Genomic DNA, 22,358 nt, shown 5'->3' on the forward strand with positions numbered 1-22,358 from the left:
TGTAATTTGTTCAGCCCTGTGGAAGGAAAAGGAACAAAGCCAGAGTTTTTGAGGAGAGACCCACCTAGTGGCCATGAATGGTTGTACTTTTGTGGTACAAGCAGTCACGGAGGAATTCAAGTAAAAACCAATGAAACAAGAAGCAGTGAACCGAGAGGCTTTGGCAGTTTTCATCTCCAGTCCCTCTCGGTTGGTTTTGCTGGGACATATTTTTACAACGTCATGGTACAACGTATCGCGCAAGATGCAATATGCTTTCAAATATGCCAAGTTTGGAAATTGTTAAGGGTGACTTAATGACATTAAGTCATAGTCTTATGATTATGAGATTATGACATTAAGATTATGACTTAGTCATAATCTTATCTTATGACTTAATGACATTAAGTCATAATCTCGGATCACAAATACATCAGTGAAGGGACTGACAGATACTTTAAACGTATACAGAGGCCCTGACTGATGGTGAAACTGGGAAAGGAAACTGAAGTAGGTTAGAGGTCCAGGGCTTGCCATGAGCAGGAAAACAAGGGAGAGCCGTAATCAGGTGTGAGCCCGTCCTGCCCCTCCATTGCTGCCAGGCCCATCACCCCTCTTGCTTTTTTAATTTGTTTCCTTCTCTCCCCACTCCCCACCCCCTCTCTCTTCTTTCCTCACAGGGGCTTAAGACCCTCACCCTGGAAAATGAACAAGTAACTAAATGTTACATTTAAGGAAATCATTCAACATTGTAGCCACAACTGCTTCTGAAGACTAAGTCACCCTTTATTTTTATGCATATGTTCTTGCAAAATATGTTTTGTTGCTTTGAATGCATGGAAAATGCCTTTGTCCTCCTTCTCCGCTCTTTATTGAAGTAAATGTTACATGTAGTAAAATGCACAGATCTTGAGTGTTCTGTTGGATGAATTTTGACAAATATATATGCACCTGAGTGGTACATACCTCTATCAAAATATGAAACATTTCCATGAGCCCAGAAAGTTCCTTCGTGAACTCCCTCTGTCAATGCTGTCCCTCCCCTCACTCAAAGGCAGCTTCTGTTCCGTACTTCATCATCAGAATTGGTTTCACCTGCTCCAGAAAGTCACAGGGATGGAGTCATAGAGTATAAGGATCTTCCATGTCTGGCTTCTTTCACTTAATTTACTGCTCCTGTGTTTTGTCCATGGCAGTAGTTTTTGGGTTTTTGTTTTGTTTTAATTGAGTAGCATTCCATTGTGCAAATATACCGCAATTTATCTGCTCACTGCTTGTTGGACATTGGATTGTTTCCAGTTTCCGACTATTATGGAAGAGCTTCTGTAAACATTCATGAGCAAGTCTTCTTGTGGCACACGTTGCCATTTCTCTTGGATAATATACCTGAGGGTGGAAGGCTGGTCGGAGGGTAGGTTTATATCTACCAGCTCTCTAAAATGGGAGGGCGATGTCCCATTCCCACAAATGAGGTGTAGAGTTCCAGGGTCGTCGCATCCTCAGCAACAATTACGGTTCTCTGTCTTTTTTATTTTAGTGGGTGTAAAGGAGTATCTCATTGTGGCTTTCTTTTCTCATGATTCATAATGTAAGCCATTTTTTTTAATGTGCTTGTTTATATATCTCCTTTTGTGAATTATCTTTCAAACCTTTTGACCCTTTTTATGGGGTTGATTATCTTTCTATTACTAATTTACAGTCATCTTTAATATATTCTAGTCATAAGTCCTTTGTCAGATTTATTTATCGAGAATAGTCTTCTTCCAACTTCTGATTGACTTTTTTTTTCTTTTTTTCTGATTGACTTTTTCATCTGCTTAGCAATGTCTCCTGATAAGCAATTCTTAACTATATCACAGTCCAATTCCTCAATGTAATCTCTGTGTTTAGTAAGTAAGTTTTTGGTGAATTATCTAGGAAACCTATGCTTATCCCAAGTTCATAGAGATGTTATCCTGTCTCCTAAAAAAAATTTATTTTAGTTTGTATGTTTAGTCTTATGATTGTTTGTGAATTAATATTCTGTGTGCTATAAACTATGGGTGAGATCTATCTCCCCCCCCTATGTTTACTCAGTTTTTCAGGTACCATTTGTAAATGCCGCTGCCCAAAATCAATTGATCATTGTATTAAATGACTGTTTGTTGACTTCAGCAAAGATCAGCATAATTCAATTTGGTTTTTGTTTTTTAATTTATTCAGGAGAGACACAGAGAGGCAGAGACATAGGCAGAGGGAGAAGCAGGGTCCATGTGGGGAGCCTGATGTGGGACTCGATCCCAGGACCCCAGAATCATGACCTGAGCCAAAGGCAGATGCTCAACCACTGAACCACCCAGGTGCCCCTACGTAATTCAATTTGGCTCAGGATTGCTTCTGTTGACCTTTACCTGTGTAGAATGAGCATATGGTGAGACTTAAATGATTATTTTTTGTTTTCTTCTACCTATCCGCCACCCCTATATTGAAAGTAAAGATTACCCAAGAAAAGAAAAGAATATAAACTTTTAGTCCCCAGTGACTCATTATGCATAGTACTCTATACATGCTAGTTGGATTAATTTCTGATAATGAGGGTAGCCCTGGTGGCCCAGTGGTTTGGCGTCGCCTTCGGCCTGTGGTGTGATCCAGGAGACCCGGGATTGAGTCCCACGTCCGACTCCCTTCATGGAGCCTGCTTCTCCCTCTGCCTGTGTCTCTGCCTCTCTCTCTCTGTCATGAATAAATAAGCAAAATCTTTTAAAAAAAGTTTCTGATAATGTTAGCTATGTTTGATCCTTACTGTTCATTGTCTGTTTGCTGTATCAATTAGCAGATTAGTGACAACTCTTTAACTATGACTGTAGATGACTTATCTTTCCTCTTAATTCTGTCAAATTTTGCTTTTGCTCCATGGTTTTTGATGCTATGGCTTTAAATGCATTTTTTCTTAAGATTATGTCACGTTGATGAATTAATGTGTATATCAGTATGAGCTATTACTTTCTTTTACCTCTTTAATTCATCCTTGTCTTGAAGTCTATTTTATCTGGTATTAATTTAGATACAACAGGTTTCTTATGCTTAGTATTTATATTTAACACACCTGTGTATATTTAAAATGTATCCCTGGGGGATCCCTGGGTGCTCAGCGGTTTGGCGCCTGCCTTCGGCCCTGGGAGTGATCCTGGAGTCCCGGGATCGAGTCCCACATCTGGCTCCCTGCATGGAGCCTGCTTCTCCCTCTGCCTCTATCTTTGTCTCTCATTCTCTGTGTTTCTCATGAATAAATAAATAAAAATCTTTAATAAAAAATGTATCTCTTTATACAGCATATAGTTGGGTCTTGATTTTTTAATTTAGTTTAATGATCTTTTACTTTTAATTAGAGGCTATATGTTTATCACAATTATTGGTATGAATGTATTTAATCTATCATGTTGTTATTGATTTGGATTTTTTTGGGGGGTATTTCCATTCCTCTGTTCCTTTTTTAACTGATTTCTTTTGGATCAATCAAATATGTTTTAGCATTTGTTGTGGGTTGAATTGTGTCCCCCTCCCCGTTCATCTGTTTAAGTCTTAATGCCACAGAACTTCACATTGTGAACTTACTTGGAAATAGAGTTGTTATAATTAGTTGAGATTAGGTCACACTGGAGTAGGGTGGCCCCTGATTGAATATAACTGATGTCTTTACAAAGAGAACATTATATGAAGAGATACGCATAGGGAGAGCCGCAGGGGAAGACTGAAATTGTCTGTCATGACCAAGAAACTGCAGAAGCTGAGAGAGAGAGAGGTGTGGGACATATCTTTCCCTAGACCCTTCAGAGGGAATAGAGCCCTGCTGACAGCTTGACTTTGGACTTCTGGCCTCTAGAACTGTAATGCAATGAATTTCTGTTGTGTAAGCTACCTGGTTTATGGTCCTGTGTTATGAGAGGCCTAGAAAACTAATACTATTCCAGTTAATGTATTTTATTGGATTTTGTTTTCTTTTTAAAATTATTTTTAATGGCTGCACTAGGGATTAGCATATGCATTCTTAACCTATCTCAATCTGTAATTAAAATTATATGACATTACACAAAATGTAAAGACCTTGCAACACTATAATTTTGTCACCACCTGTCCTTTATGCTACATTTATCATATATTTTATTTTTATATTTTCTTTTTTTTTTTAAGATTTTATTTATTTATTTATAGACAGAGAGAGAGAGAGAGAGAGAGAGAGAGAGAGGCAGAGGGAGAAGCAGGCTCCATGCAGGGAGCCCGATGTGGGACTCGATCCCGGGTCTCCAGGATCGCACCCCAGGCTGCAGGCTGCACCAAACCGCTGCACCACCGGGGCTGCCCCCCACCTTTTTGTTTTAATTTTCTATAAAACCCATAATATAATGTTTTTTTATGATTGAGTAGTTACTCGTCTTTTATATAAGTTAAGAGATGAAAAAGGAGAAAGTCCAACATATCTTCATTCACAATCTTCTCGTTTGCAGTGCCCTTTGTATTTTTCTGTGGATGCATATTTCTGTTTGGTAACCTTTCTCTTCAATTCAAATAACTTATTCTTAGCATTTCTTGTGGTGCAGATCTCCTGGCCTCACATTCCTGTGACTTTTATTTATTTGAAAATGTCTTTATTTCAATCTCATTTTGAGGCCTCTTTGTGGGATCTGAGATGCTGAGATGACAGGTTTGTTTGGGTCATTTTTTTAAAGATTTATTTATTTATTTGAGAGAGAGAGAGAGAGAGAGAACATGTGAGCAGGAGGAGGGGCAGAGGGAGAAGGAAAGAATCTCAAGCAGACAACCTGCAGAGTGCAGAGCCTGATGTGAGGCTCCATCCCACAACCCTGAGATCATGACCTGAGCAGAAGTCAAGAGCTGGCCACCTAATAGTCTGAGCCACTCAAGTGCTCCCGGGTCATTTCATTGCTTATTCACCTCTACTGTTACTGCTGGCAAATCAGCAGTCATTTGTATGTTTCCCCCTCAATCATGTCTTTCTCTCTGGCTGCTTTTCAGACTAGATGTGGTTTTGTGTGTGTTTTTCCTGCTTGGGATTTTCTGTGATTTGTGGTTCTGTAAATTGAGTTTTCATCACTTTTTAGAAAATTTCAGCCATTATTTCTTCAAGTACTTTTTTCCTGTTCCATCCCCTTCTCTTTTGGGCAGTCCAATCACATGTTATATTTGGATGGTCTCTCAAAGGTCACTGAGGCTCTGTTCATTTCTTACTTTCTTTTTTTTTTTTGTCTCTCTCTCTTCTTAAGATTGGGTCATTTCTCTTATTTTCAAACACACTATTTCTTTTGCCATGTGCAATTGACCAGATGTTAAGCCAATGTTGTGGATTTTTTTCACTTCAGATGTTGTGAGTTGTAGTCTTAGCATTTCCATTTGATTCTTTTTATAGTTTCTATTTCTTTACTGAGATTTCCCATCTTGTTCATTAACTTCCTTTAAGTTCTTGACTCTATTTATAATAGCTGCCTTAATGTCCTTGACTACTATTCCAAAACTTTTGTCATCTCAGAGTGAGTTTCTATTATTTTTTCTTTATTATGGATCATGTTTTTCTGCTATTGTGCATGCCTATTAATTTTACAAATTGTAAAAAAAAATTTTACAAATTATATAATGGGAATTTTAGATAATGTAATATGTTTCTATTATATCTTTCTTTAAAGATGTTTTGGGGTCTGGTGTAAGTCTTCCAACTTTGCTCTTTTTTAAAAAGTGTTTTTGGATATTCTGGCCTTTTGCATTTCTAGATAAATTCAGAATCATCTTGTCAATTTCCTGAAAAAAATACTGCTGGGATTATGAGGGAGACTTTATTAAATCTATTGGTCAGTTTGAGAGAACTGACATATTTTCAACACTGAGTGTGTTCATGAGTATATTCATGAACTTTATTTCTACATGACGCTGTATTTTCTTTTATTGGACATAATAATGATTAGTAACACTTTGTCTATATGTCTATATGATTTATAAGTATTTTGCTGCATTTATTCCTTTGTATTTACTTTTTTCAGATGTTATAGATGGTGTCATTTGAAAATTATTTTAAATTACTTATTTAAATATAAAAATGTAACTAATTTTGTGTGTTGACTTTAAGCAGTGACCTTACTAAGTTTACTTTCTAATGTAAATGGATTGCCTGCGTATATTTGACTATTTTAATAATGCCAATGAAAATAATGGCACTTTTATTCCTATACTTTCAATTCTTCTATCTTTTGTTTCTTTTTCTTGCCATATGGTGCTAAGATATCTAGTACTATCTTGACTAGAGTTGGTAATAATGAGCATCCTTGTCTCATTTCTGGTCTCAGGGGGAGGAAAGCTTTCAGTACTTTACCATTCTGTATGATGATACCTGTAGATTTTTTAATATTTTATATTTTCAATTAGTTTTAATTTTTTACTTCTATTAGTAGTTAAATAATTTGATCATAAGTGCTAAATTTTTATTATCTACTTTTCCCACATCTATTGGGATGATCATGTGATATTTGTTTTTTTTTAATTTAGAAATTTATTCTGTTTAATCCACAAACTTTATATAGCTTTAGTTTAAAAACAAAAATAAAAAAACCAAAAACAGTGAAAACAAGACACTATTTCAAAGTCTGGACCCTTCCAGCCTTCCAAATCTGAGAGCTCTGAAAGTTGTATATACCAATTGGAAGAACAAGACAAAGTTATGAATGGAGCCATGACATTTCATAAAACAAACTTTTATAGAACTGAAGGATCCTTCCTGGGACTAGTTAATTGCCTTTACAAAAAACAAAACAAAACAAAACAAAACAAAAAAAACCACAACAGAATAGAATGAATTCCAGTGTTCCAAATCAACTTGTTACACATCAATATAAACCCACAGTGTCCTGGCAAACAACATGCTTTCATTTTCCATCTCGTCCTAGAGCTCGAATCCTGATTCATTTCAGCAGAGACTCCACAGGCAACAGGAAAGATTGTGGCATTAAAATATTCATTTATACTTTGTGGTAGTTCAACAGTGGTCTTATTTCTGGGCAAGCTTGCAAACCATACAAGGTTGGAAGTATCATAATTTAAATGGGTGCTAAGACTCAAATGAGAAAAAAAAATAAAGAAAAAAATGACAAGAAAGGAAAACCTCTGGGAAAAGCCAAGGCCTTTAAAGAAACCATAAAAATGACAACAATATTGAAACCCCTTTTTTAAAAAGGGGATTTTTTTTGGCTTAAAATATTTCACTCTAAATGAATTTACGTCAGCTGTCAATGAAAGAATGTAACTAATACACTGTGGACACCTTTTGCAATGTAAATCCATGCCCCCCCCCCCTTTTTTTTACATGGTGAACTTCAACCTAGCAATTATTACAACAAATGTTATAGTCTAAAGTGTTGTGCACTTTGTGGCAACACGATAGGGTCCTGAGGGTAAGGGGATGAGGAAATAAAAGAAAAGTAAAGAGATGGGGACAGGAGGGACACAGTGGATGATGTCCAAGCAGTGTCAACTTTATTTAAGGTTTTAAAGGTATCATACAGCACAAGCAGAATAAAGATAAAGGAATACCCACATGCATGACAGGCCCTACTGACACAGGAGGGTTTTAGTTAACAGATAAACATGCTATTCTAGATGCATACGCTTTTTAAAGGACGATGGATATGATTAACAGACCAGTAAGAATAGCACAGACCCCTAGTTGACTTTACCACCAGGCTAGAACACATTATATCAATTGTATTATGTGGGCGATCACTTAAAAGCGAGCTCCGGAAACCATTGCTTAAGCCCTTTCTCAAGCATCAACCAATTATTCAACCTTTGGGCTCCTGAGCCTTATGAGTAAATGAGGGACACAAGTCCGAGCTTGGTTTGGTTTAGTAACTCTAGCTAGTCCGTGGCCATCCACTCTAAAGCTCAAACACATTTTAGCAATTTTGAAATTGAATTGTGTACAAACCAAATAAAATGTACATCGTGACACACATTCCCGCCTAAGACTGTGGGGACGCTTGAGCCTTCTGCATCGACCTCAGCTCCTTTTCACGCAGGTGCTTCTCTAAGTCGTCAAGGTTGTCGTCGGGGTCACTCTTGGTCTCCTTCTTAGGCTCAGGCTCTGCCTCCGGTTCCTCCTGTGCTGATGTGGTCGTGGGGGCCGCAGGGGCCGTGGGAGTGACAGCTGCTGCAGCGGCTGCCGCAAAGGCCCTTTCCTTCTTGTGTTTTTTGTGCTTCTTGTGTTTCTTGTCCTTCTTTTTCTTCTTTTTCTTTCCACCTCCTTTGGGTCTGAGTTCCTTGTCAGAGATGGGCTTGGTGTTGGGCTTTTAGTCTTTTTGACTGGTACTGCTGGTGAACAGTTGGTAGAGGGGGACTGAGACTGGACAGGGGATAGAGGTGCTGGGGTTTTTTTAGCTGCTGGCTCAGGAGATCCTGAGACAGACCGAGAGGAGGAAACCCTCCTTACAGACTGAGGGCTTGGTGAGGCAGCCTTTTTTGTCTTTTTGGGTTCTGGAGTCCTGGAGACTCTCCTAATGGGCCTAGTACTTGGAGAAGAGGACTGCCTTCTTTGGGGTGATGATGATGCTCTTCTGTGAACAGGTGGAGGACTTGAGGAGGTCTGAGGAGCTCGAGGCCGTGGTGAGGGAAAATGCCTTTCGTTTCCCCGGCGCGGGGAAGACCCTTTCCTATGCTTTGATGATAATGAAGGCGAACATCTCTTGGTGACTGGGGAGCTTCTTTGTTTGGGAGGTGGAGAATGGGAGACCCGACGCTTTGGTGGTGGAGCTGGTGATGCCCTTCGTTTAGGAGGGGGAGGGGGAGAAGCTGTTCTTCTCTTTGGAGGTGGAGAAGGAGAGTATCTCCTCTGTATGGGAGGAGAGTATCTTCTTGGGGATGGTGAGTGCCGGCGGGGGGGAGAAGGAGTTCTTGGTTGTGGTAGTGGTGTGGGGACCTGTGCCTAGGAGGAGTGGGGGCAGAAGGGGAACGCCTTCTGGTGGGTCCCCACGGAAGGACTCCTCCTCTGTCTACCGCGAGGCGAAGTCTCTTTCTGGCGCTATCGAGGTGATGGAGAGGCACTCCGGGGAGGGGAATGTCTCCCCCGCCTGCCTACCTCACCATTCTTCACATGGGAACTCTTGGGGCTCTCATCTTCTGAGGAAGAAGAGGAGCCGGGATCAGATGAAGACTGCTGGTTCTGTCGTCTGGATTGACGTCTCTGCTGCACAGAATGTGTCGCAGCCATTCTGCCACCTTTATCTTCTTCCGATTCAGAGAACTCTACTTTTCTAGGCTTAGGTGCTGGTGAAGGGGACTCTCTTTTCTCAGTACCTTGATGTCTTGTCACTTTACCTGAAGTTCTCCCTGGAGAGACAGAAACACGACTTCTTGTACGATTTGCCTGCTGGGGTGTTGGGGGATGGCGGGTTTTGGGTGGGGGAGTTGCTGGAGGTGATGGCCCACGCCTTCGCCTCGGAGGACTTGCTGAAGGAGATAACCCACGAGTTTTTCGAGGGGGACTGGATGTCCTCTTAGGAGGCTTCTTTGGCGGTGACCCGGAACGAGATGAAGAGGATGATGAGCTTCTTCCAGACAAGGATGCTGATGGACGTCGTCTCCGTCTCACTGGAGCTCTACTCCAGGCCAAGGCCTGGGTGGAGGTGGCATTCGTCTTGGAGGGGCTCTTCCGCGAGGCATGGCCGCCTTCTCGGACTTGGCCTCCTTCTAGGTGCGTCTGATCTTGATCGGGATCTGTGACGCCGTCTAGGTGGGGTAGGAGAAGGAGAGCGAGACCGTGTCCGGGATCTTGATTTGGAACGTGACCGAGATCTTGGTCGGGTCTTCTCCTTCTCCTTTTTGGAATTTTTCTCCGGAGAAGGTTCTTTAGGCTCTGGTACAGGTTCGGGATTGGGAACTTTCAGGATGTCACTAGTAGAAGTGGCCTCTTGTACTGAAGGTTCTTTTACTTTCGCTGATGGTTCTGGGAGCTCTGGAGGTTTTTCCTTCTTTTCTGGAGCAGGGGAAGGACTCCGGCTCTTGGTTCTGTGATGGGGAGATCAAGAATAACTGCGCTTTCTCCCTCTCCTGACAGGGGAAGATCGTCTTCTAGGGGAAGGAGATCTGGATCTGGGTCTTCTTGGGCTTCAAGACCTCTCCCTTTTTTCTCTGCTGCTTTCTTTTTCTTCCCTATCCTTCTTATCCTTGTCTTCATCTTGCTTTTTTTCATAGATGCCAACTTTTCTTGTTCAATCTGTCTTTGTTTTATTTCTTCTTTCTTCCGTTCTAGAAAAGCAGAAGGGATTCCAGCGATGTTTTCTTGTGTACCTAAGAGCAGGGGCCACAGTTCTCCCATAAATTCTCTAGCATTTTTTTCCATTCAAAAACCCAGGCAGGTTGATCTGCATCATTTTGGAGTCTGGAGTCTTCACTTCCAGCTGGTTGAATATGAACTCAATCACAACATCATCTTCAAACCCAAGGATTTCCGTTACTTGTTTTGTTATCCAAGGCTTTATAACCTCCAAATTTACTTTGCTCATGTCCGCCTTTTTTTTCTAGGCATTCTGCAAATTTCAGCTGCTTCACTAGCTTCTCCTGTTTGTTGCTGAACCGATTATCCTGTTCTGCACTTGTTCCGCGGAAGAATCCCGAGTCCCATCTTCTGCCTCGCTCGGACCTGATATTTGTTCTTTATTCTCCTAAAGCGGTAATTGATTTTATATTATTATTAATTTTTTTGGGGGGGAGGTAATGGATTTTTGAGTGATAAAGCAACCTTGCATTCCTAAAATGAACTCAACTTTTTCTTTTTTCCTTTTCTAAAAAAATATTGCTAGGTTAGGTTTTCTAATGCTTTCTTTAAAAATTTTTGCCTCCATGTCTATGAAGCACATTTATGTTTGATTTACCTTTATTACAATGTTCTTGTCAAGTTTTACTATCAAAATTATGCAGGTCTCATAAAATTAACTGAGAATTGTTCTCACTTTAAAAAAAAAAAGATTTTATTCATTTATTTAGGAGAGAGAGAGCACAGGGGCAGAGGCAGAGGCAGAGGGAGAATCAGAGGGAGCCGGATGTGTGACTGAGTCCCAGGACCCTGAGATCATGCCCAGAACTGAAGGCAGACACTTAACTGACAGGCCACCCAAGCACCTCGTTGCTTTTTTTTTTTTTTTTTAAGATTTTATGTATTTACTTTAGAGAAAGAGAGAGAGAGTGAGCATGAGCTGGGAGAGGGGCAGAGGGAGAAAGAGAGAGAGAATCTCAAGCAGACTTAATGCTGAGCACAGAGCCCAACACTGGACTCCGTCTCACAACCCTGAGATCGTAACCTGAGCCAAAATCAAGAGTTGGGTGCTTAACAGACTGAGCCACCCAAGCAACCCTGTTCTCACTTTCCCTTTATAGGAGTAATTTGTGTAAGATTGGCTAATTGTAGATACTTAGAAGGATTTGCAATTAAAGCCATCTGCATAAAAAGTTTTGTGTTTGGGGGACAAATGTTTTTCATGGTTTTTTATTTCTCTAATATGCAGAAGAATATATTTTTTCTGTTTCTTGTGTCAGTTTGGTTCATAGTATTTTAAAAAATATTTTATTTATTCATGAGAGACAGAGAGAGAGAGAGAGAGAGAGAGAAGCAGAGATATAGGCAGAGGGAAAAGCAGGCTCCATGCATGGAGTCCAACGCGGGACTCGATTTCCAGTCTCCAGGATCACACCCTGGGCCGAAGGCAGCGCCAAACCGCTGAGCCACCAGGGCTGCCCATAGTACATTTTTTTTTTTTTTAAGGAATTTGCTCATTATGGAAATTTTGACTATCACATAGGTAAATGGTGTTATTGAATGAATCCCATGTACCTATCACTCTCCCCACCCCACCAACAACCAGCAGTGCAGAGCCAGTGCTTCCCTTCCATGCACCTACCACCAATTCTGCCCTCCTTAATATATTGGAGCAAATCCCAAGCATTAGCTCATCCCATACAGTGACATTGTGGTATGCATCTCTACATGATACATACACCTTTTAGTTAACTTTATTATCATCCCACCTACAAGATGGTGACAATTCCTTGATTATCCAATGTTTGATGCTCAAATTTCTAATTGTCTCATAAATATCTTAATTTTTACATTTTGTCCGTAATACGTTGCTCGTTTAGGATAGAGTCTAGATTCATATCTCTTCCCATGTTTCCAGGTTACTTTTTGCTTTAAAAAAAATCACACTTGCCAAAAATTTATGAATTTTTTTAGTCTTTTCAAAGATTCAACTTTTTGTCTTATTATCTATTGTACTTTATTATCGTTAAGTTTTACACTTTTCTTTATATTTTTTCTACTTTCATATTCTTTGGTCTTAATTTTATTCTTTATCTTAAGACCCAAATCCCAAATTAATTTATTTTTAGCCTTTCTTCTTTTTAATATTTCTATTTAGGCCCTTTGGATAGAGCTTTATCTGTATTGCACATTTTGGAAAAATACTGTATTTTTATTATTCTTCATTCCTATTATTTTCTAAATTCCAGTATTATTTCTTCTTTGATCTATGATTATTTAGAAATGTATTGTCTAATTTTAAACACTTGGGGATTTTCTGATTATCTTTTTGTAATAAATTTCTAGACTAATTTCACTGTGGTCAGAGAACACATTCCCTATGACTTTAATTCACTAAAATATACTGGGACTTGTCTTATGGTCCACCAAAAGGCCAATTTAATCAAGTATTATGAAAATAATGCAATTTTCTGGTGCAGTATTTTATAAATGCCAAATCATTCAAGTTGTTTAATCATTTTGTTCTAATATTTTATAACGTTACTTTTTTTCGGTCTTTAGTATGGGGAGAAAAGGGAGTGATAAAAATGTTTGAATATGATTGTAAATTTGAGTAATTTATCTTTAAATTTTATATCATTTAAATAACTTGAAAATATGGTATAGAGTACATACTGATTTACAATTGTGCCTTCCTGAAGTACTGACTCTTCTATCATAACGAATTATTTCTTTTTCTCTTAATAGTGCTTCTTGACTTAGAATCCATATTTTGTGATATTATTTTCCTTTGGTGTTTTAAGAGAATATTATATTCCATGCTAATACTTCAAGCTTTATACATACTTTTAAAGAAGCATTTGCAAGCAGCAAATTTTTTTAAATTTTTAAATTATTTTATCAGTTTTATTGGGGTATAATTTATGTATAATAAGTTCTCTCCAGTTCAAGTGTATAATTCATGGGTTTTGACATGCATACGCCCATGAAAATATGACCACAATAAAGATATAGATTTTCATTGCCCCCAGACTTCTTCATGCCACATTATAGACTATCTTTTTACCATTCCTAGCCTTAAGCAACTATTGACCTGCCTTTTGCCAATCCAGATTAAGCTACATTGAATAGAATTTTGTATAAAGGAAATCCTATAGGGGGTCCCTGGGTGGCTCAGTGGCTTGGTGCCTGCCTTCCACCTGGGGATTGATCCTGGGGTTCAGGGATGGAGTCCCTCATCGGCCTTCTTGCTTCTCTCTCTGCTTCTCTCTCTCTCCCTGTGTCTCTCATGAATAAATTAATAAAATCTTTAAAAAAAATTCTAAAAAAAAAAAAAGAAATCCTATGGTAGTATGTACTCTTCTGTGATGAAGTATTTCACTCAGAGCAATGATTTTGAAATTCATTCCTGTGGTGTGCGAATCGGTAGCTTCTTTTATTACTGAGTAGTATTTCATTATGAGAATGTAATATATATGGATGTCTAAGTTGTTTCCAGTGTAGGCTATAATGAAAAAACAAGTGCTAAGAACATTTATGCATAAATCTTCATAAAGATTTCTAAAATATGTTTTTATTGATTTGGGGTTAGTCCTTAGGAGTGAAATGGCTAAGTCCTGTGATGGGAGTATGTTTAACTTTCAGAAAGACTGTCAGTTCTCCAATGTGGTAGTGCCATGTTACACTCCCACTGACCAGCTGGGAGGGTTCCAGTTGCTCCATGTCGTCACAAACATTCGATGTGGTAAATCTTTTTAAGTTTAGCCCTTTTAAAGGGTAAATGATCATGGAAGACATCTTATTGTGGTTTACACTACCCCTCCTACCCCAATCAATGACTTTGAGCCACTTTTTCTTTTTCTTTTTTTTTTTTTTAAATTTTTATTTATTTATGATAGTTACAGAGAGAGAGAGAGGCAGAGACACAGGCAGAGGGAGAAGCAGGCTCCATGCACCGGGAGCCCGACGTGGGATTCGATCCCGGGTCTCCAGGATCGCGCCCTGGGGCGAAGGCAGGCGCCAAACCGCTGCGCCACCCAGGGATCCCTGAGCCACTTTTTCATGAATTTATTTGTAGGTGTGTAGGCAAAAAGAAAAAATAAACAAATGGTGCCATTCACCCAGTCCCCCATCTCCCATTTCTGGCACCAGAGTACCAGTCATTCATGGATTTGGATATTTTTTTTTTCTCTCAGAATGGATATTTTAATTCTTGGGGCCAAAGTTTCACTGTCCGAATTTTTTTTTTTAAGATTTTATTTATTTATTATTTATTCATTCATGACAGAGAGAGAGAGAGAGAAAGAGAGAGAGAGAGAGGCAGAGACACAGGCAGAGGGAGAAGCAGGCTCCATGCAGGAAGCCCGATGCGGGACTCAATCCCAGGTCCCCAGGATCACACGCTGGGCCAAAGTTGGCACTAAACTGCTGAGCCACCTGGGCTGCCCATCATTGCCTGAATCTTAAATATTAGTATGATCCCAACTGGCATCTATGTTTTCCAAGGGCAATAGAAACCATCTGAATAAAACCAATTTATCTTTATTTTATCTCAAATACAATTAAATAATTGCTGATGGAACTTAAAAATTCTCTCCAATTCTAAGGAAATACTCTGACAATTTTTCAGGAAAGCATGACAGGTTGGAGAATTGTTGATAGCTTCAAAGATTGCCAACAGACTAAATGTTCAAAGGGTCCAGCAAATGACAATGGATTGTCTAAATTATGCTGCCTCTCTAGAATGGAAAATTGCAAACTTTAAGTATAGAGCATTGTGACATCCACGTATGTGGAAAGTTTTTTGCATCGTATTTAGCCAGGAAAGCTGATTTTCAGAACTATTTAATAATAACAAATAATAAATAAATAAAAATATTTAAATTTATTTTATTTATTTGTGTTTATGTTAATGTATTTGTCTATCTATCTATCTACCTAGCTACCTGAAAGTTGTTACTAGTTTTCCATTAGTTCGATGTTTTTCATTCACTCTTTCTTTTTATGCTTATCTTTTGCATTAATTCAATTGGTTTCCTTACAGGATCAACCCTTTTTCCTGAACAGTCCACGGTGGTATGACTTGGTCTTGTGGTCCTATCCCAAATGCTCTTCACTTCCTGCCTTTGCTTTTTCCAGGCTCCTTCATTACCAGATGTGCTCCCCCAACATGATATTAGCTGGTTAGCAGCAGCTGTAGGCTGACAAGCAACCAGCAGAAAAGGTCATCTTTGTCTCCACAGGTTAATGAAAAATTCACTCCCAGAAGTGAACGACTTTTACCTAGTTTGGGGCCTGTGCTCCTGATAGAATATGAGGAGGACTAGGGAGGCCTGAAACCAGAGGTGTTGACCAGCAAGCCTCACCAACATATGGCCAATGGATGAGTGCAAAATGGCTTCCAAAATAACACTGCACTGAAGTGGTAAGGAACGTGGGTGTACGGAGGAGAGGCAAAAACACAGGTGTTTATTACATCTGTACTTTAACATTTTTTTACAAGATACCTGTATTTCTTGTGTATACCTAAATAAGATGAGGCCTGGCCATATTAAAATGCTCACTGTTTTTCTATTCTGATAGATTTTTCAAAGCACAGCTTATGTTTTGTTCATCTTTATGTTCTCTACATAGACCACAATTACTAACAAATTGTAATCATTCACTGTATTGGAGTCGAAATATCTCATTTTTTAAAATCCTTACTAAAATTGGCCACAAGATGTCCCCACAGCTCTAGAAGATGCTTTCTATGTGGCCCTAGACAGGCTTTTTTTCAGTTCAATTGGTTTAGTTTGAGGACGGCTGGCCAGGTGATGTTTAATGAGATTTTTGTTCTAAACCTGCTTTTAAAATGTTACGCCTATAATTTAATATGCATTAAATGTTCAGAATAGCAGACAGTTTCAAACCTGTGCTAAAGGCATATCTTCAAATGCCAGCCCAATGTTTATCTTTTAAAGGTCCATATTAAACTATGGCTTTCTTAAACTGTGGGACTCCTTTGCTGCCACCTTGAATTCTGAAGTTATCAGAAAAATGTTACTACTGTAGGATAGCATTCACCTGCAATATTATTCTCTGTAAAAGCTAATTAAAAGTGAAGCAGAATTAAAATATGTGCTAGCAATGTTTACTGTGAGCTATAAGAGGAATACAAATATATTTTATTTCTAAATATGTGCTCTGGAGGATGCCGAGCAAGTCTATACAAGAATCAAGGAGGCTTCTCTTGATTTTATCAAGCACATCTTAATTGTGGTTGCTCTGCACTACCAGTGAGAACCAGTTTTCTTCCTTACAGGTATCTCACCTATACCTGAATCATGACAGATGGTCTACACTAGATACTTTATCGCCTCAAGGATTCCTTAAGTGGAAGGTGTTCTGAAAATAACTGCTAAACCTAACACATACATGAGTAGGAGAAAAACAGATATGCTAAAAGGACCAGGGTACTTCTAGAGGCAAACAGATTTTATGCACACATAAAGTGGGATCCATCTTATAATCAGGATTCTTATTTTAGTTGGCATAGAGGTTTTTTTTAATTTGCTTTTGATTTAGTTATTGATTAAAAGTGTCATTATGGAAAATGTAGGTAACATGCCAAGACTGAGTCTTTCTTTTGAAAGGAACGAGATGGGAAAATGAAATAGTCTAATTTTTAAATTCGTTGACGGACAGTATTATGGATTGAAGGTGTTCTTCCAAAATTTGTATGTTCAAGTCCTGATGCCCCCAAATCTCAGAAGGTGATATATTTGGAAACAGAGTGGTTACACGTGTCATTAGTTCAGATGCAGTCATATTAGAGTCGGGTGGGCGCAGACTCCAATGTGACTGGTGTTTTTATAGAAAAGGAGGTGATTTGGACACAGACACTCACACAGGGAGAATGCCATGTGAAGACGGGGGTTATGCTGCCAAAAGCTCAGGAACAACAGAAGCTGGGAGAGCGGCCTGGAGCAGGTTCTTCTCCAGGGTCCTCAGAAGGAACCAATCCTGCTGACACCTTGATCTCAGACTTCTGGGCTCCAGAACCGTGAGACAATAAATTTGTGTTGTTTCAGTTGTCAACTGGCAGTGCCTTGTTACAGCAGCCCTGGCAGACGGACACGGGCAGTAATCGCCTTAAGGACGTGATTCATGTTAATAAGAAATATAAACAATTTCTCTACTGATTATTTTTCTAATTTTTTCTTTTCATTGATATTTATGCTCATTATCCTCATTTGGTTTTTAGCCATTAAATGGTCATGATTTTAATTTAATATTTCCCTGGGAAATGTATATGAAATGATTTTCTCTAGAGTCCTAAGTAGATTTGAGTCCAACCTCACTAAATTATGGAATTGTGGAATGATCCAGGGTATCTCATTTTATTATAGATGAGAGACTTAAGGTAGAGAGGTTTAGGGGCAAAGCTGACATCTGGCAGTTTTCTGTCCCCATGGAGATAAAGTGGAAACTTTATTATCTCTTCCATTTTGACTGATTGCCTTATAATTGAAGGTTAAAGATGGAGTTTTCTATTCATGGGGGAAACAGACATATTCTGGGTACTCTTGAAATGTGGGTGGACTATAAACTGCGATGACGAGCAGAATACAGATGAAGTAAGACCTAAAATCTTGAAATTAAACTTTTATTAGTGAATCAATGAGAAGCAGGTGGGATTCCTTACTATCTATTCTCCTTGTAATTGGTGTCTTTTTCCCAATTAAGGACAAATTTAACTCTCTTTTGGTCAAGTTACAGCTCATCTCTTGAGTCTTCCCTTCCACAAATGTATATGCATTTCTTCCTCCTCCATCTCTGTTGCCACCTCCTCTTTGCTCCATGAGATATGACATTTCTGGGATGGGCTGAATTGTATTCCTCAAAAATTGAGATGTTGAAATCTGAACCTCCAGGACCTCAGAATATGACTGTATTTTGGAGCCAGGGTCTTGAATAAGTTAATTATGTTGAAATGAGATCACTAGGTTGGGTCCTGACCCGATAGAAATGACAAGAGGAGATGAGGGCATGGACACACACAGGCGGAGGACCATGTGAAGACACAGGGAGGAGATGCCATCTTAGCAGGCAAGGAGAGGGCCTCAGAGGGAAATGACTCGGCCAACACCTCGACCTCAGATTTCTTGCCTCCAGAACTGTGGGAAAAAAAGCTTTTGTTGTGTAAGCCACTTAGCCTATGGTGCTTTGTTAGGGCAGTCCCGGCGAACAAATACAACTTCTTGAAGGCAGAACCAACTTTTAACTGCCATATCATTCCCTACCCAGGACATAGCATATTTTAAACTGTTTTTATTCCTGGGGTGCCAGGGTGGCTGAGTTAGTTAAGCATCTGAGTCTTGATATCTCCTCAGGTCATGATCTCAGAGTCCTGAGATTTAGCCCTGCCTTGGGCTCCATGCTCAGGGGGAGAGTCTGCTTGGGATTCTTTCTCTCCCTCTCTTTCTGCCCATTCCCCACTCTCCGTGTGTGAAATAAATAAATAAGTAAATAAAATATTTTAAAAAAGGTTTTTGTCTTGCCCTTATGGACTTTATCCTCTGTTCCAAGCAGTGGTCTACTAAACACATACTTGTCGGTAGAGGGAAACCATTAGAAAAATATGAGATTAGATACAAGTATATACATAGGTACTTTAGTATAGCAGAGTCTATTATTGGACCCTGTCTCCAGCTAACATATTTTATGGCAGAAGTAACTGTTGTATATGCAATGTTATTTTGTCTTTTTTAGAGTCTAGAGCAAGGACTTGGAGTCCCAAGTTCTGAGCATTATCAGCTGATCTCCTTCTAACATGTAATTAATTATGCCATGCAATTAATTAAGGCACCTCTTAATCATAGGAAGTTTGTAAACCAACCCATCATCTTCTAGTCACAGGTGATTGGTGTTAATGGAAGCATGTTATTTATCCTCATAGGTCATATATTCTTATGATTATAGGAGCTTTCTAGAAGCCAAGCCTTAATGCAAACGGATTACTTTAATTGTAAGAGTTTTAGTTGCTGTGGCGGAATCAGGGATATACAGTTGTATCCCATTAAGCCTTTTAGAATCTCTAAGCATGGAGGTGTCTGCAAGGGACCAGACATGGCATCATAACTTCCAAAACTCTGGCAATGGCCTTAGGTTGTTGTAGGTGGAGTGGCCCTCCAAAGATGTCCACATCCTAATCCCGATCTGGGAGTATGTTCCCTTATGTGCCAAAAGAGACTTTGCAGAGGTGATGGAGTTAAGGATTTTGTGATGGGGAAGTTATCATGGATTAGCTGGGTGGACCTGGTATAGTCATAAGGGTCCCCATTAGTGAAAGAGTGCAGGAGCATCAGAGTGCAAGGAAATGTGGCTGATGGCCAAAGTTGATGTCCAAGTGATGTGGTCATGAGCCAGGTGGCCTCTGGAAGCTGGAAAAGGCAAGGAGTGGATTTTCCTGTCCAGCCCCCAGAGGGAATGCAGTTCTGCTAACATCTTGATTTTACCTCCATTTTGGACTTCTGGCCTCCAGAACTATAAGATAATAAAGTTGTGTTGTTTTAGCTACTATGGTGGTGATAAATTATCACAGCATGTACAGGGAACTTATATGGCTGTTCAGTGATCTGGTTACTAAGTTGTATGTCTGAAGTTACAGGACTCCTAAAACCTGAGAGGGGACAGCATCTAGGATCCCAGGCAGCCCCTCACCACCAGCCCAACCCTCATACAGAAGACCCTGGGAAGACCTTGCACTTTCCATCTGTGAATGCTTCCAAAAAGCATTTGACTAATCCGATCTAATCATCTGGGCTTTCTACTCATCTAATTTAATTGGACCAGATCACACTGGCCTGTTATCTGCTTGATCTGATTACTCAACTAAATTGATTGATTAATTTGGTAAATTAATTCTTAATGACACATTAAAGTTTGTCAATGCCTAAACAAATTACTGTATTTAGAAAATTTTTTTTCAGGTTCTTTTTTTTTTTTTTATACCCCCTAAAGACTTTAGGTTAAAGGGTCAGTCTCAGGACCAGCAGGGTACTTTGTGGTTGTCTGGTTCTTGTTTGCTCTCGAGGGTGAGGAGGAGTCATCCACACACCACACTAACCTCTGCTGGTGAAGTGAAGACCAGCTCTGACTCACTCATAAGACCACCACCCAACAGACAGTTAGTGGGGAAGGGGCATTAGGGAGATGAGCCCTGGGATCCTGGATTTCCTCTGCTTCAGTGAAGTTTTCAAACTTTTGTTTGGAGTCCACTCTTGGGCAGAGATGCATGTGAACTCCATGCATATGGACATCAGGTGCAACCTCTACACAAGCCTGCCCCAGCATCGGAGCTGAAGCATGTGTTTATGTGTGTATATGCGTGCATGCATGGGTGCACGAGTGTGTGCATGAGTTTGTGCCTGTGTGTGAGAGGAAAGGAAGGCTGGCTTCAACTACTGCTGGTGCCCAATACCAGCAGGGTCACACAATGGGTAGAGTCTGTACCCTTCAGTTCCCAGGGGGGCCTGCTAGGATCCCAAAGGATACCGTGCTTGGAAGGGGACAGCTGTGAGCTGTCACTGTCTGCCCTGGGAAGTTTATCCCGCCGTCAGACCACCACTATGTGACCTAGAGGTGACACATGCAAATCCCCTGACACGTGGCATCAAGGAGGCATTCCATAAATGCTATTGATGAGGGTGGGGGTGAGAAGGTTGATAGTGAGGGCATTAAGGAGGTGATGTGAAGTGCTCACCAACCTGATTTTTGATCTGTTCTGCTCCCTCTTCTTTCACCGCACGTTTTAACACTGGCTTGTCCCGCTTCCAGCAAACCATCGCCTTTCAAAGTATTTAGGGTTTAAAAATCTCTAGAACACCCAGAACCTTTCAGTTTGGGAAAATCCAAACTGAAATGTCAGCGAAAGCCTTTGAACCAGTCAGGAGCCTGGACTGTCTAAAGGAAAACCTTGGTGAGGGGCCTCTAGGGCTTTGTACATAAATGAAGATTCAGGAGAGGATGGCGTGTCCTTAGCATGTCCGATTTGGGCAGCTGGATGCAGGCATCCTGGGCCTGTGATCCTGGCTGCAGCCTGCATGTCCCCTTGATCCCAACCAACCACACTGAATCCTCTCAAGCGAGCATGAGATTGGATCTTGGACATCTTCTTTCCCCTTGGCCCACTTCCAATAGAAGTGGCTTATCTGGAATAAACCCGGGTAGTGCCTGTGTGAGAACAAAGCAGAAATAGCTTTTGTGGTTTGATGGCCACGGATCAGATTTCCACTTCTACCTAGATCCCAAAGCACTATTTGAGCCCCCCAACAAACTCAGATATGACCCTCGGGAGAATGGGTGACACCATGGTTTTTTGACTGCGATTCTGCAACAGAGCAGAGTACAGGTTGGAGATTAAAAGGAGGTTGAATCGTAGATGAGCAGGCCAGAGTATGTAGCCCCTACTGGAGAAGAGTGTAGGCTCTGTTGATGGGCAGTTGGATTTTGTATTCCAGCTCTGCCTTTACTACCTGTGTGTGGTTGGGCAAGCCGCTTGACCACCTGTGCCTTAATTTTCTCATCTGGAAAATGGATCTAATAGTACCTGCCCAGTGGTTTTGTTCAGTCAATACACTTTAAACATTTGATAAATATTAGCAACGAAGCATTATCATCAATAGCATCAAACACCTGAATTTGAGGTCCACACATGCTCTTAGATTTACCAGCTTCTTTTTTTTAATCAAAGATTTTATTTATTTGTGAGAGACACAGAGAGAGAGACAGAGACACAGGCAGAGGGAGAAGCAGACTCCTCGAGGGGAGCCTGACTGGGACTCAACCCCAGGACTCTAGGATCATGCCCTGAGCTGAAGGTAGACACTCAACTGCAAGTTACCAGCTTCTGAGCAAACAAACTTCATTAAGTCCCTGGATTTTATCTGTCATGGATGCACACTGAAGGTGACACAAGGGTGAGCAGACACAGTCACTGATTTTTTAATGCCAATCCCCAAAGTGTAGAACTGGCATTTGGAAGAGGCCTCTGGAAACTTCTGAAAACAGGCGTTAGTCCTTCTTTGAACTTGCTTCACACATAATA

The 22,358-nt window shown here is 40.1% G+C and overlaps 1 long non-coding RNA gene across 1 annotated transcript; it reads left to right on the plus strand.

The window, feature by feature from the left end:
- Positions 1-447: 447 nt before the first annotated feature.
- LOC140633177 (uncharacterized) lies at positions 448-20,213 on the plus strand. Its single transcript, XR_012030800.1, has 4 exons — positions 448-547; positions 10,537-10,684; positions 15,511-15,692; positions 17,126-20,213. It is a non-coding gene; the product is annotated as an uncharacterized lncRNA (long non-coding RNA).
- The last annotated feature ends 2,145 nt before the right edge of the window (positions 20,214-22,358 follow it).

Source organism: Canis lupus, chromosome 5 (genome assembly GCF_048164855.1).
Source record: "Canis lupus baileyi chromosome 5, mCanLup2.hap1, whole genome shotgun sequence".
In the NCBI taxonomy this organism is placed as follows: domain Eukaryota; kingdom Metazoa; phylum Chordata; class Mammalia; order Carnivora; family Canidae; genus Canis; species Canis lupus.